Below are 13,048 nucleotides of genomic sequence, written 5' to 3'. Positions count from 1 at the left end.
TATACGTTTCTCTGGTTTTACTATTTATAGGTATGTGTTTGGGTGAAATTAACATTTTTGTTTTATTCTATAAACTACTGACAACATTTCTCCCAAATTCCAAATAAAAATATTGTCATTTAGAGCATTTATTTGCAGAAAATTACAACTGGTCAAAATAACAAAAAAGATGCAGTGTTTTCAGACCTCGAATAATGCAAAGAAAATAAGTTCATGTTCATTTTTAAACAACACAATACTAATGTTACAATTAAGGAAGAGTTCAGAAATCAATATTTGGTGGAATAACCCTGATTTTCAATCACAGCTTTCATGCGTCTTGGCATGCTCTCCACCAGTCTTTCACATTGATGTTGGGTGACTTTATGCCACTCCTGGCGCAAAAATTCACGCAGCTCGGCTTTGTTTGATGGCTTGTGACCATCCATCTTCCTCTTGATCACATTCCAGAAGTTTTCAATGGGGTTCAGGTCTGGAGATTGGGCTGGCCATGACAGGGTCTTGATCTGGTGGTCCTCCATCCACACCTTGATTGACCTGGCTGTGTGGCATGGTGCATTGTCCTGCTGGAAAAACCAATCCTCAGAGTTGGGGAACAAAGGAAGCAAGTTTTCTTCCAGGACAACCTTGTACGTGGCTTGATTCATGCATCCTTCACAAAGACAAATCTGCCCGATTTCAGCCTTGCTGAAGCACCCCCAGATCATCACCGATCCTCCACCAAATTTCACAGTGGGTGCGAGACACTGTGGCATGTAGGCCTCTCTAGGTCTCCGTCTAACCATTAGACGACCAGGTGTTGGGCAAAGCTGAAAATTGGACTCATCAGAGAAGATGACCTTACTCCAGTCCTCTACGGCCCAATCCTAATGGTCTTTTGCAAACCTCAGCCTGGCTCTTCTTTGCTTCTCATTGATGAAGGGCTTTTTTTCTAGCTTTGCACGACTTCAGCCCTGCCCCTAGGAGCCTGTTTCAAACCGTCCTCGCCGTGCACTTCACCCCAGCTGCCATTTGCCATTCTTAATGTAGGTCACTTGATGTCATCCTACTGTTGTTGAGTGACATTCGAATGAGTTGGCGGTCATCCCGGTCAGTAGAGAGTCGTTTTCACCCTCTGCCGGTCTGTAGCTTTGTTGTCCCCAATGTCTGCTGCTTGACCTTGTTCTTATGAACCGCCGTCTTTGACATTTTAAGGATGGAAGCAACCTAACGCTCACTGTATCCCTCTGCCAGTAAAGCCAGAATTGAACCCTTCTTTTCCTCACTCAAAACTTTCCTTTACAACTCTTTTGGCATGGTCAATAGTTATTTTTTGATTAATATTACTTTTGAGGTACTATTAGCACTGTTTTTGCCATCCAGCTGGTCCTATTGCAAGAGGATAGTGATGACCACAGCAGGGGATTTTATAATGTTCCTCGTTAAATAAGATTTGGTTCATGTGATCACCTAATCAGTACCTAATTCAGTAGAATGAGGTGTGCCTGTGTTGGAATTCAACAGACACTTGAATGGAATGGCTGTCATACATGTAGAGATGCTGATGTAGAAACATTTTCAGTGGTCTCTTAATTTTTTCCAGAGCTGTATATATCTATATATGTGCAGTGAAATGTCTTGTTTTACAGGATTAGCCATAGTTCGACACAATCACCTGGAACAAATTTGGGTTAAGTCAATCAATTAATTACATTGATTTATAAGTCCCTTTTTGCATCAGCTGATGTCACAAAGTGCTTATACAGAAACTCAGCCTAAAACCCCAAAGAGCAAGCAATGCAGATGTAGAAGCACGGTGGCTAGGTGCCTTGCTCAAGGGCACATCAACAGATTTTCTTCACCTTGTCGGCTTGGGTATTCGAAAAAGCGGCCTTTCAGTTACTGGCCCAACGCTCTAACCGCTAGGCTACATAAAATAAAAAAACCTCTGCTGACCTCTGTAGTCAGCCTGAGCCTCTGATGGACTACTAGGCAAGCATCCCAAATGGCACCCTCTGGTCAAAAGTAATACACTATAAAGGGAGTAGGATGCCATTTGGGACGAATGCCTGGAGTAATACATATAGGGCCACCACAGGTTTTTATGGGGAATGGAGTACTTTATCTGGTAAATGGATACTGCTAGTAGTCCTAGATAGCAACACCACAGGTTTTTATGGGGAATGGAGTACTTTATCTGGTAAATGGATACTGCTAGTAGTCCTAGATAGCAACAACACAGGTTTTTATGGGGAATGGAGTACTTTATCTGGTAAATGGATACTGCTAGTAGTCCTAGATAGCAACACCACAACTATTAGCAACTGTGGATAGTTGTTTCATGCTTGAGAGTACCTGTAATTACGCCAGCTAGCTGCCTACCATTCAGCTGTTTTTCTAACCTCATTGTCTGAAGCGTTAACGTTAGGTAGTTAGTAGCTACTGTGCTCGAAATGTAGCTAGCTTGTTGCTACCTGGATAGCTACTAAACAATAGCTGGAACGACCTAGCGAACAGACGTGAACTGGCTGAGTCGATTCAGTGGCTAGCTTTGCACTTGGCTAGCTAACAGTAGCTGCTAGGGGTAAGTTATAACCTACATTTGTGTTTTGTTTTTACATACTGGTAAGCAGAGTCGTTCAAGGGAATTCGGGACATGGGTGACTAGTTAACGTTAGCTTGGCTCTCTCTGTGTGTTCGTGCCGTGGGAGGAGGGTTTTTTTTTGTTGGCAGAAAGCAATGGCTAGCTAGTATGCTAACTATACTAGCTAACTAACTGGCTGAATAAGTTGACGACGGACTCGCTCAAGCTGTCGGGACTAACCCATAACGTTAGACACGGACACAAATGATGTGCTTGGCGTGTTGAAACACTGGTGGTTTGTTGTGGCCGAGTATTGGTGCTAAACCGTGTTGTTGGAGGCTGGCATGCTAGTTGGCTGTGGCATCATAGGATTCAGTGCCCTGGACGTAAGTGAGGGAGGCCCCGCTCTCTCGCTTTCCCAGATGTTTAGTTCATTTAATTCCGATCTCCTTTGCATTATTGTAGCCATTTTCTGTAGCCTCTCAACTATGCCTCTGTCTATCCCTGTTCTCTCCTCTCCGCACAGGCTATACAAACACCTCACACCTGTGTGGCTGCTGCCACTCTAACTTGGTGGTCCCTGCGTGCACGACCCACGTGGAGTTCCAGGTCTCCGGCAGCCTCTGGAACTGCCGTTCTGCGGCCAACAAGGCAGAGTTCATCTCAGCCTATGCTACCCTCCAGTCCCTCGACTTCTTGGCGCTGACGGAAACATGGATTACCACTGAAAACACTGCTACTCCTACTGCTCTCTCCTCGTCTGACCATGTGTTCTCGCATACCCCGAGAGCATCTGGTCAGCGGGGTGGTGGCACAGGAATCCTCATCTCTCCCAAGTGGACATTCTCTCTTTCTCCCCTGACCCATCTGTCTATCTCCTCATTTGAATTCCATGCTGTCACAGTCACTAGCCCATTCAAGCTTAACATCCTTATCATTTATCGCCCTCCAGGTTCCCTTGGAGAGTTCATCAATGAGCTTGACGCCTTGATAAGTTCCTTTCCTGAGGATGGCTCACCACTCACAGTTCTGGGTGACTTTAACCTCCCTACGTCTACCTTTGACTAATTTCTCTCTGCCTCCTTCTTTCCACTCCTCTCCTCTTTTGACCTCACCCTCTCACCGTCCCCCACTACTCACAAGGCAGGCAATACGCTTGACCTCATCTTTACTAGATGCTGTTTTTCTACTAATCTCACTGCAACTCCCCTCCAAGTCTCCGACCACTACTTTGTATCCTTTTCTCTCTCGCTCTCCTCCAACACTACTCACTCTGCCCCTACTCAGATGGTAATGCGCCGTCCCAACCTTCGCTCTCTCTCTCCCGCTACTCTCTCCTCTTCCATCCTATCATCTCTTCCCTCTGCTCAATCCTTCTCCCTCCAATCTCCTGATTCTGCCTCCTCAACCCTCCTCTCCTCCCTTTCTGCATCCTTTGACTCTCTATGTCCCCTATCCTCCCGGCCGGCTCGGTCCTCCCCTCCTGCTCCGGGCAGCCGAGCGGAAATGGAGGAAAACTAGACTCCCTGCGGACCTGGCATCTTTTCACTCCCTCCTCTCTACATTTTCTTCCTCTGTTTCTGCTGCTAAAGCCACTTTCTACCACTCTAAATTCCAAGCATCTGCCTCTAACCCTAGGAAGCTCTTTGCCACCTTCTCCTCCCTGCTGAATCCTCCTCCCCCTCCTCCCTCTCTGTGGATGACTTTGTCAACCATTTTGAAAAGAAGGTTGACGACATCCGATCCTCGTTTGTTAAGTCAAATGACACTGCTGGTCCTGCTCACACTGCCCTACCCTATGCTTTGACTTCTTTCTCCCCTCTCTCTCCAGATGAAATCTTGCGACTTGTGACGGCCGGCCGCCCAACAACCTGCCCGCTTGACCCTATCCCCTCCTCTCTTCTCCAGACCATTTCCGGAGACCTTCTCCCTTACCTCACCTCGCTCATCAACTCATCCTTGACCGCTGGTTATGTCCCTTCCGTCTTCAAGAGAGCGAGTTGCCCCTCTTCTCAAAAAACCTACACTCGATCCCTCCGATGTCAACAACTACAGACCAGTATCCCTTCTTTCTTTTCTCTCCAAAACTTTTGAGCGTGCCGTCTTTAGCCAACTCTCTTGCAATCTCTCTCAGAATGACATTTTTGATCCAAACCAGTCAGGTTTCAAGACTGGTCATTCAATTGAGACTGCTCTTCTCTGTGTCACGGTGGCTCTCCGCACTGCTAAAGCTAACTCTCTCTCCTCTGCTCTTGTCCTTCTAGACCTGTCTGCTGCCTTTGATACTGTGAACCATCAGATCCTCCTCTCCACCCTCTCCGAGTTGGGCATCTCCGGCGCGGCTCACTCTTGGATTGTGTCCTACCTGACAGGTCGCTCCTACCAAGTGGCGTGGCGAGAATCTGTCTCCGCACCATGTGCTCTCACCACTGGTCTCCCCCAGGGCTCAGTTCTAGGCCCTCTCCTATTCTCGCTATACACCAAGTCACTTGGCTCTGTCATATCCTCACATGGCCTCTCCTATCATTGCTACGCAGACGACACACAACTAATCTTCTCCTTTCCCCCTTCTGATAACCAGGTGGCGAATCGCATCTCTGCATGTCTGGCAGACATATCAGTGTGTATGACGGATCACCACCTCAAGCTGAACCTCGGCAAGACGGAGCTGCTCTTCCTCCCGGGGAAGGACTGCCCGTTCCATGATCTCGCCATCACAGTTGACAACTCCGTTGTGTCCTCCTCCCAGAGTGCAAAGAGCCTTGGCGTGACCCTGGACAACACCCTGTCGTTCTCCGCTAACATCAAGGCGGTGACCCAATCCTGTAGGTTCATGCTCTACAACATACGGAGAGTACGACCCTGCCTTACACAGGAAGGGGCACAGGTCCTAATCCAGGCATTTGTCATCTCACGTCTGGATTACTGCAACTCGCTGTTGGCTGGGCTCCCTGTCTGTGCCATTAAACCCCTACAACTCATCCAGAATGCCGCAGCCCATCTGGTGTTCAACCTTCCCAAGTTCTCTCACGTCACCCCGCTCCTCTGCACACTCCACTGGCTTCCAGTTGAAGCTCGCATCTGCTACAAGACCATGGTGCTTGCCTACGGAGCTGTGAGGGGAACGGCAACTCCGTACCTTCAGGCTCTGATCAGTCCCTACACCCAAACGAGGGCATTGCATTCATCCACCTCTGGCCTGCTGGCCCCCCTACCTCTGCGGAAGCACAGTTCCCGCTCAGCCCAGTCAAAACTGTTCGCTGCTCTGGCACCCCAATGGTGGAACAAGCTCCCTCACGACGCCAGGACAGCGGAGTCACTCACCACCTTCCGGAGACACTTGAAACCCCACCTCTTTAAGGAATACCTGGGATAGGATAAAGTAATCCTTCTACCCCCCCTTGCCCCACCCCCCCCCCCAAAAAAAAAATTAAAAAAAATAAATAAACATATTGTAAAGTGGTTATCCCACTGGCTACAAAATATGGTCCATCAGCAACTAGATGTATTTTTTAATTCACAGTGCTCTGGATTTAAATATGTAAGCAATTAGGCACGAGGGAGTGTGGTATTGTCACGACTTCCTCCGAAGCTGCCTCCTCTCCTTGTTCGGGCGTGCTTCGGCGTTCATCGTCACCGGCCTTCTAGCCACTGCCGCTCCTCATCTCATCATTCCATTTGTTTTGTCTTGTTTATTACACACACACCTGGTTCATATTCCCTCATTAGTACCTGTGTAAGTGTTCTCTCTGACCCCTTGTCTTTGTGTGTGATTGTTTATTGTGGAGGATAGAGAAGCTCGGTGGAGCTCTGTGTATTTTGTATACTGCGTAACTCTGTGTTCCAGAATAAATCCTGTTATTCTGTGATTTACCCTCCTGTGCCTGACTCCTTCGAAATCACCTCATCACAGGTATATGGCCAATATACCACGACTAAGGGCTGTTCTTATGTGCGACGCAACTCGGAGTGCCTGGATACAGCCCTTAGCCGTGGTATATTGGCCATATACCACAAATGCGGTGCCTTATTGCTATTATAAACTGGTTACCAACGTAATTAGAGCAGTAAAAATAAATGTTATGTCATACCCGTGTTACCCGTGGTATATATACCACGACTATCAGCCAATCTGCATTCAAGGCTCAGACCACCCAGTTTATAATTATATACAGTACCAGTCAAAAGTTTGGACACACCTACTCATTCAATGGTTTTTCTTTATTTTTACTATTTTCTACATTGTAGAATAATAGTGAAGACATAAAAATTATGAAATAACACATATGGAATCATGTAGTAACCCAAAAAAGTGTTAAACAAATAAAAATATATTTTATATTTGAGATTCTTCAAATAGCCACCCTGCCTTGATGACAGCTTTGCACACTCTTGGCATTCTCTCAACCAGCTTCATGAGGAAGTTACCTGGAATGCATTTCAATTAACAGGTGTGCCTTGTTAAAAGTTAATTTGTGGAATTTCATTCCTTCTTAATGCATTGGATCCAATCAGTTGTGTTGTGACAAGGTAGGGGTGGTATACAGAAGATAGCCCTATTTGGTAAAGTCCATATTATGGCTTTCATTAAAAGCGGAGTGGAATCTCGGGTGCCAAAAGGAAATCTCACAGGCACACTGGCCGTCACAAGAGACTAATGTGAGTGTGTGACACAATGGTCCTTTTTCAAAGCCTTTCTACTTGACTAGTTCATCTATGAGTCACTACACGACTGATAGATGGCCATGCTCACCAACAACACTCTGTAAACAACATTGCCTCACGACATAAAAAAACGAGTTCAACTAAAGCATGAAAGTGCGATATTATTCCACAAAATCTAAAAGAAGAAGAAACATGAAATGATAAACAAAATCTAGACGACGTTCGACTAAGCATGAAAATAGATACAATCCAAATTTAGAAGGATAAGACTAAGAAACACATCATAATAAACCTGATATTGATGCTGTTCCACTGAGCATGAAAGATATGTACTAGTCCACAAAAACAACATCTAGGAACATGATATTGTAAACTACAACACCAGTTGAGGTTTAGCTGAGCATGAAAGTAGATTTGCTGCTGCAATATTCCACAAAATCTCATCTGTTTTGTTGCTGTCTTGTTGCCGGGGACTAGTCTAGACCCATGGGGCGGCGCACAATTGGCCCAGCATCGTCCAGGGTAGGGGAGGGAATGGCCGGCAGGGATGTAGCTCAGTTGGTAGAGCATGGCGTTTGCAACGCCAGGGTTGTGGGTTCGCTTCCCACGGGGGGCCAGTATGAAAAATAAAAAAATAATGTATGCACTCACTAACTGTAAGTCGCTCTGGATAAGAGCGTCTGCTAAATGACTAAAATGTAAATGTAAATGTAGTCTGCTGTTGCCGTGTGACTGACAACTCTCATTAGTGCTCATGTAGTTAATGAGAGGAAATCACAGTGTGTGTGTGTGTGTTGTGTGTGTGTGTGTGGGTGTGGGTGTGTTTCATCAGTGCTGAGCTGTTTAATGAGGGGGAATGACACTGTGCATCGTCATTGCGGTACAGATACTAGCAGACAGCTGATATTTTATACCTCATTAACAGCAGATGCTTCAGAGGGAACCATTGATCTCCATGTCAACACACATTACCCAGTCAATCCCACATATCGACACACACACAAACAAACAGACAGAACACACACACACATACACACTCATGCACACACACACACACGCACACAAGTAAATCCCACACATCGAATGGCTCACTGCATGGCAAACCAATCACATTCCCCTGTACACACACACAACTTTGTGTCTCCGTCCGAAACTGCCAATAGGGCTCTGGTCAAAAGTAGTGCACTATATAGGGAATAGGGTGCCATTTGGGATACAGGCTGTGATATTGCAGTAGAAACACACTGTGAGCTGGTTGTCATGGGTCTAAAGCACCCCTTGATGATATGGCGCTGGGGACGGATCCAGTCTGGACTGTCATGTCATCACTTTGAGCACTAAATGAAGGTGTTACAGCAATGGTATCAGGGAACATCAGTCATCATAACACCATGGGTTGTGTCCCAAATGGCACCCTATTACCTACATAGTGCACTACTTTTGACCAGAGCCCATATAGGGAATAGGGTGCCATTTGGAACACATCCCTTGTCACTCCCCACTCCTTGTCTGGTCTTAATTATCTTCAACATATCAAGGACCTGAAGGAATCACTGTCACTCTGTCTCTCCAGCAGCCTTCATACCATATTGACTGTCACTCTGTCTCTCCAGCAGCCTTCATAACATCTTGACTGTCACTCTGTCTCTCCAGCAGCCTTCATAACATCTTGACTGTCACTCTGTCTCTCCAGCAGCCTTCATAACATCTTGACTGTCACTCTGTCTCTGTAGCACCCTTCATAACATCATGACTGTCACTCTGTCTCTCCAGCACCCTTCATATCATCTTGACTGTCACTCTGTCTCTCCAGCAGCCTTCATAACATCTTGACTATCACTCTGTCTCTGTAGAAACCTTCATAACATCTTGACTGTCACTTTGTCTCTCCAGCAGCCTTCATATCATCTTGACTGTCACTCTGTCTCTCCAGCAGCCTTCATAACATATTGACTATCACTCTGTCTCTGTAGCAACCTTCATAACATCTTGACTGTCACTTTGTCTCTCCAGCAGCCTTCATATCATCTTGACTATCACTCTGTCTCTCCAGCACCCTTCATACCATATGGACTGTCACTGTCTCTGTAGCACCCTTCATAACATATTTACTGTCACTCTGTCTCTCCAGCAGCCTTCATAACATCTCCATTAGTTGACACTTATTAAAGTTGTTCAATGCCTCAAACCCAATTTTATAAAATGCTAGAATTTATTGGACATGTTTTCTATAAGGGGCGTTCCAGGGGAGATAGGCCCAAAGATAATTATGATGTTTTGGATCTTCCTGAAAAGAAATCCAAAAGAAAAAATACTTTGGGGGAAGGTTGTTTGGCAAAGCTTTGACATCTGTATCCAAAATAATTATTGAGAAATATTTAAAGTTGGAAAATGTGTGACAATTTGTGACATCCTTTCAATGGATTTCATGTCAGGAAGATGCAAAACATAATAATGATATTTTGTCCCATCTTGCGCATAAGCCATTATCCACGTACAGTAGTTCAGCCAGACTACTTTAGCGATGATATCCCCAACAAAATATACAGTGCCTTCGGAAAGTATTCAGACCCCTTGACTTTTTCCACATTTTGTTACGTTACAGCCTTATTCTAAAATGGATTAAATAAATACAAATCCTCAGCAATCTACACACAGAGCCCCATAATGACAAAGTAAAAACAGGTTGTTTTCCAAAGGCACATTACAAAGGCCCTCTCAGAGCCCTGAGTGAAGTGTATGTAGAGGAAAGAGCACCAAGGTATTGTACACGGTATCTCTTTATGCTACGATGATGTCCTATCCAGAAATATGGAAATACATACAGAAAGGATGTTTCATAGACCACACTAAACTATGTCGAGGGTATTGTACAGGGAGCACCGTGGTATTGTACAGGGAGCACCATGATATTGTACAGGGAGCACCATGATATTGCACAGGGAGCACCATGATATTGCACAGGGAGCACCATGATATTGTACAGGGAGCACTATGGTATTGTACAGGGAGCACCATGGTATTGCACAGGGAGCACCATGGTATTGCACATGGAGCACCATGGTATTGTACAGGGAGCACCATGGTGTTGTACAGGGAGCACCATGGTATTGCACAGGGAGCACCATGGTATTGTACAGGGAGCACCATGGTATTGTACAGGGAGCACCATGGTATTGTACACCGTACCCAATATCTCTCTATTGTGCAGTGAAATGTACAGAGAGATTTATGTGTGAGTTTAAAGGGGGTCTAGGCCATCAGTCCATTACCTTGAAGAGTTGAACAACAAAGCTGTGTTTCAACCAGGAGAAGTCATGGACACATCTGCCATGAAAGACTCACATTGAGCTGCCATTCACCTACTGCATACTGTAACTGTCCACTGAGCTATCATTCACCTGAATACTGTAACTGTCCACTGAGCTATCATTCACCTGAATACTGTAACTGTCCACTGAGCTATCATTCACCTACTGCATACTGTAACTCTTGCGACTAGTGACTGCAGGCCGCCCAACAACCTGCCCGCTTGACCCCATCCCCTCCTCTCTTCTCCAGACCATCTCCGGTGACCTTCTCCCCTACCTCACCTCGCTGATCAACTCATCCTTGACCGCTGGCCATGTCCCTTCCGTCTTCAAGAGAGCGAGAGTTGCACCCCTTCTCAAAAAACCAACACTCGATCCCACTGATGTCAACAACTACAGACCAGTATCCCTTCTTTCTTTTCTTTCCAAAACTATTGAGCGTGCCGTCTTTAGCCAACTCTCTTGCTATCTCTCTCAGAATGACCTTCTTGATCCAAACCAGTCAGGTTTCAGGACTGGTCATTCAACTGAGACTGCTCTTCTCTGTGTCACGGAGGCTCTCCGCACTGCTAAAGCTAACTCTCTCTCCTCTGCTCTTGTCCTTCTAGACCTGTCTGCTGCCTTTGATACAGTGAACCATCAGATCCTCCTCTCCACCCTCTCCGAGCTGGGCATCTCCGGCGCGGCTCACTCCTGGATTGCGTCCTACCTGACCAGTCGCTCCTACCAAGTGGCGTGGCGAGAAGCTGTCTCCGCACCATGTGCTCTCACCACTGGTGTCCCCCAGGGCTCAGTTCTAGGCCCTCTCCTTTTCTCCCTATACACCAAGTCACTTGGCTCTGTCATATCCTCACATGGCCTCTCCTATCATTGCTACGCTGACGATACACAACTAATCTTCTCCTTTCCCCCTTCTGATAACCAGGTGGCGAATCGCATCTCTGCATGTCTGGCCGACATATCAGTATGGATGACGGATCACCACCTCAAGCTGAACACTGGCAAGACGGAGCTGCTCTTCCTCCCGGGGAAGGACTGCCCGTTCCATGATCTCGCCATCACGGTTGACAACTCCGTTGTGTCCTCCTCCCAGAGTGCGAAGAGCCTTGGCGTGACCCTGGACAACACCCTGTCGTTCTCCGCCAACATCAAGGCGGTGACCCGATCCTGCAGGTTCATGCTCTACAACATTCGGAGAGTACGACCCTGCCTTACACAGGAAGCGGCACAGGTCCTAATCCAGGCACTTGTCATCTCCCGTCTGGATTACTGCAACTCGCTGTTGGCTGGGCTCCCTGCCTGTGCCATTAAACCCCTACAACTCATCCAGAATGCCGCAGCCCGTCTGGTGTTCAACCTTCCCAAGTTCTCTCACGTCACCCCCCTCCTCCGCACACTCCACTGGCTTCCAGTTGAAGCTCGCATCCGTTACAAGACCATGGTGCTTGCCTATGGAGCAGTGAGGGGAACGGCACCTCCGTACCTTCAGGCTCTGATCAGTCCCTACACCCAGGCGAGGGCATTGCGTTCATCCACCTCTGGCCTGCTGGCTCCCCTTCCTCTGCGGAAGCATAGTTCCCGCTCAGCCCAGTCAAAGCTGTTCGCTGCTCTGGCACCCCAATGGTGGAACAAGCTCCCTCACGACGCCAGGACAGCGGAGTCACTCACCACCTTCCGGAGACATTTGAAACCCCACCTCTTTAAGGAACACCTGGGATAGGATAAAGTAATCCTTCTACCCCCCCAAAAAAAATTTAAAAAAAATAAATAAATAAATAAATATATATATATATATATATATATATATATATATATATAATTGTAAAGTGGTTATCCCACTGGCTATAGGGTGAATGCACCAATTTGTAGTCGCTCTGGATAAGAGCGTCTGCTAAATGACGTAAATGTGCCCTTGAGCAAGGCACTTAACCCTAATTGCTCCTGTAAGTCGCTCTGGATAAGAGCGTCTGCTAAATGACTAAAATGTAAATGTAAATGTAAAATGTAACTGTCCACTGAACTATCATTCACCTGCATACTGTAACTGTCCACTGAGCTACCATTCACCTGAATACTGTAACTGTCCACTGAGCTATCATTCACCTACTGCATACTGTAACTGTCCACTGAGCTACCATTCACCTGAATACTGTAACTGTCCACTGAGCTACCATTCACCTGAATACTGTAACTGTCCACTGAGCTATCATTCACCTGAATACTGTAACTGTCCACTGAGCTACCATTCACCTGAATACTGTAACCGTCCACTGAACTACCATTCACCTGAATACTGTAACTGTCCACTGAGCTACCATTCTCCTGAATACTGCAACCGTCCACTGAACTACCATTCACCTGCATACTGTAACCGTCCACTGAGCTACCATTCACCTGCATACTGTAACTGTCCACTCAGCTGCCATTCACCTACCGAGCTGTTGTCCTCCTATTCACCCTACACTGTAGAATATCTACCTTTTGTATTCATATTGACTGTGGACTGCAC

The sequence above is a fragment of the Coregonus lavaretus genome (assembly GCF_964263955.1).
Source record: "Coregonus lavaretus genome assembly, chromosome: 2".
NCBI lineage: Eukaryota > Metazoa > Chordata > Actinopteri > Salmoniformes > Salmonidae > Coregonus > Coregonus lavaretus.
This window is presented reverse-complemented; position numbering follows the sequence as displayed.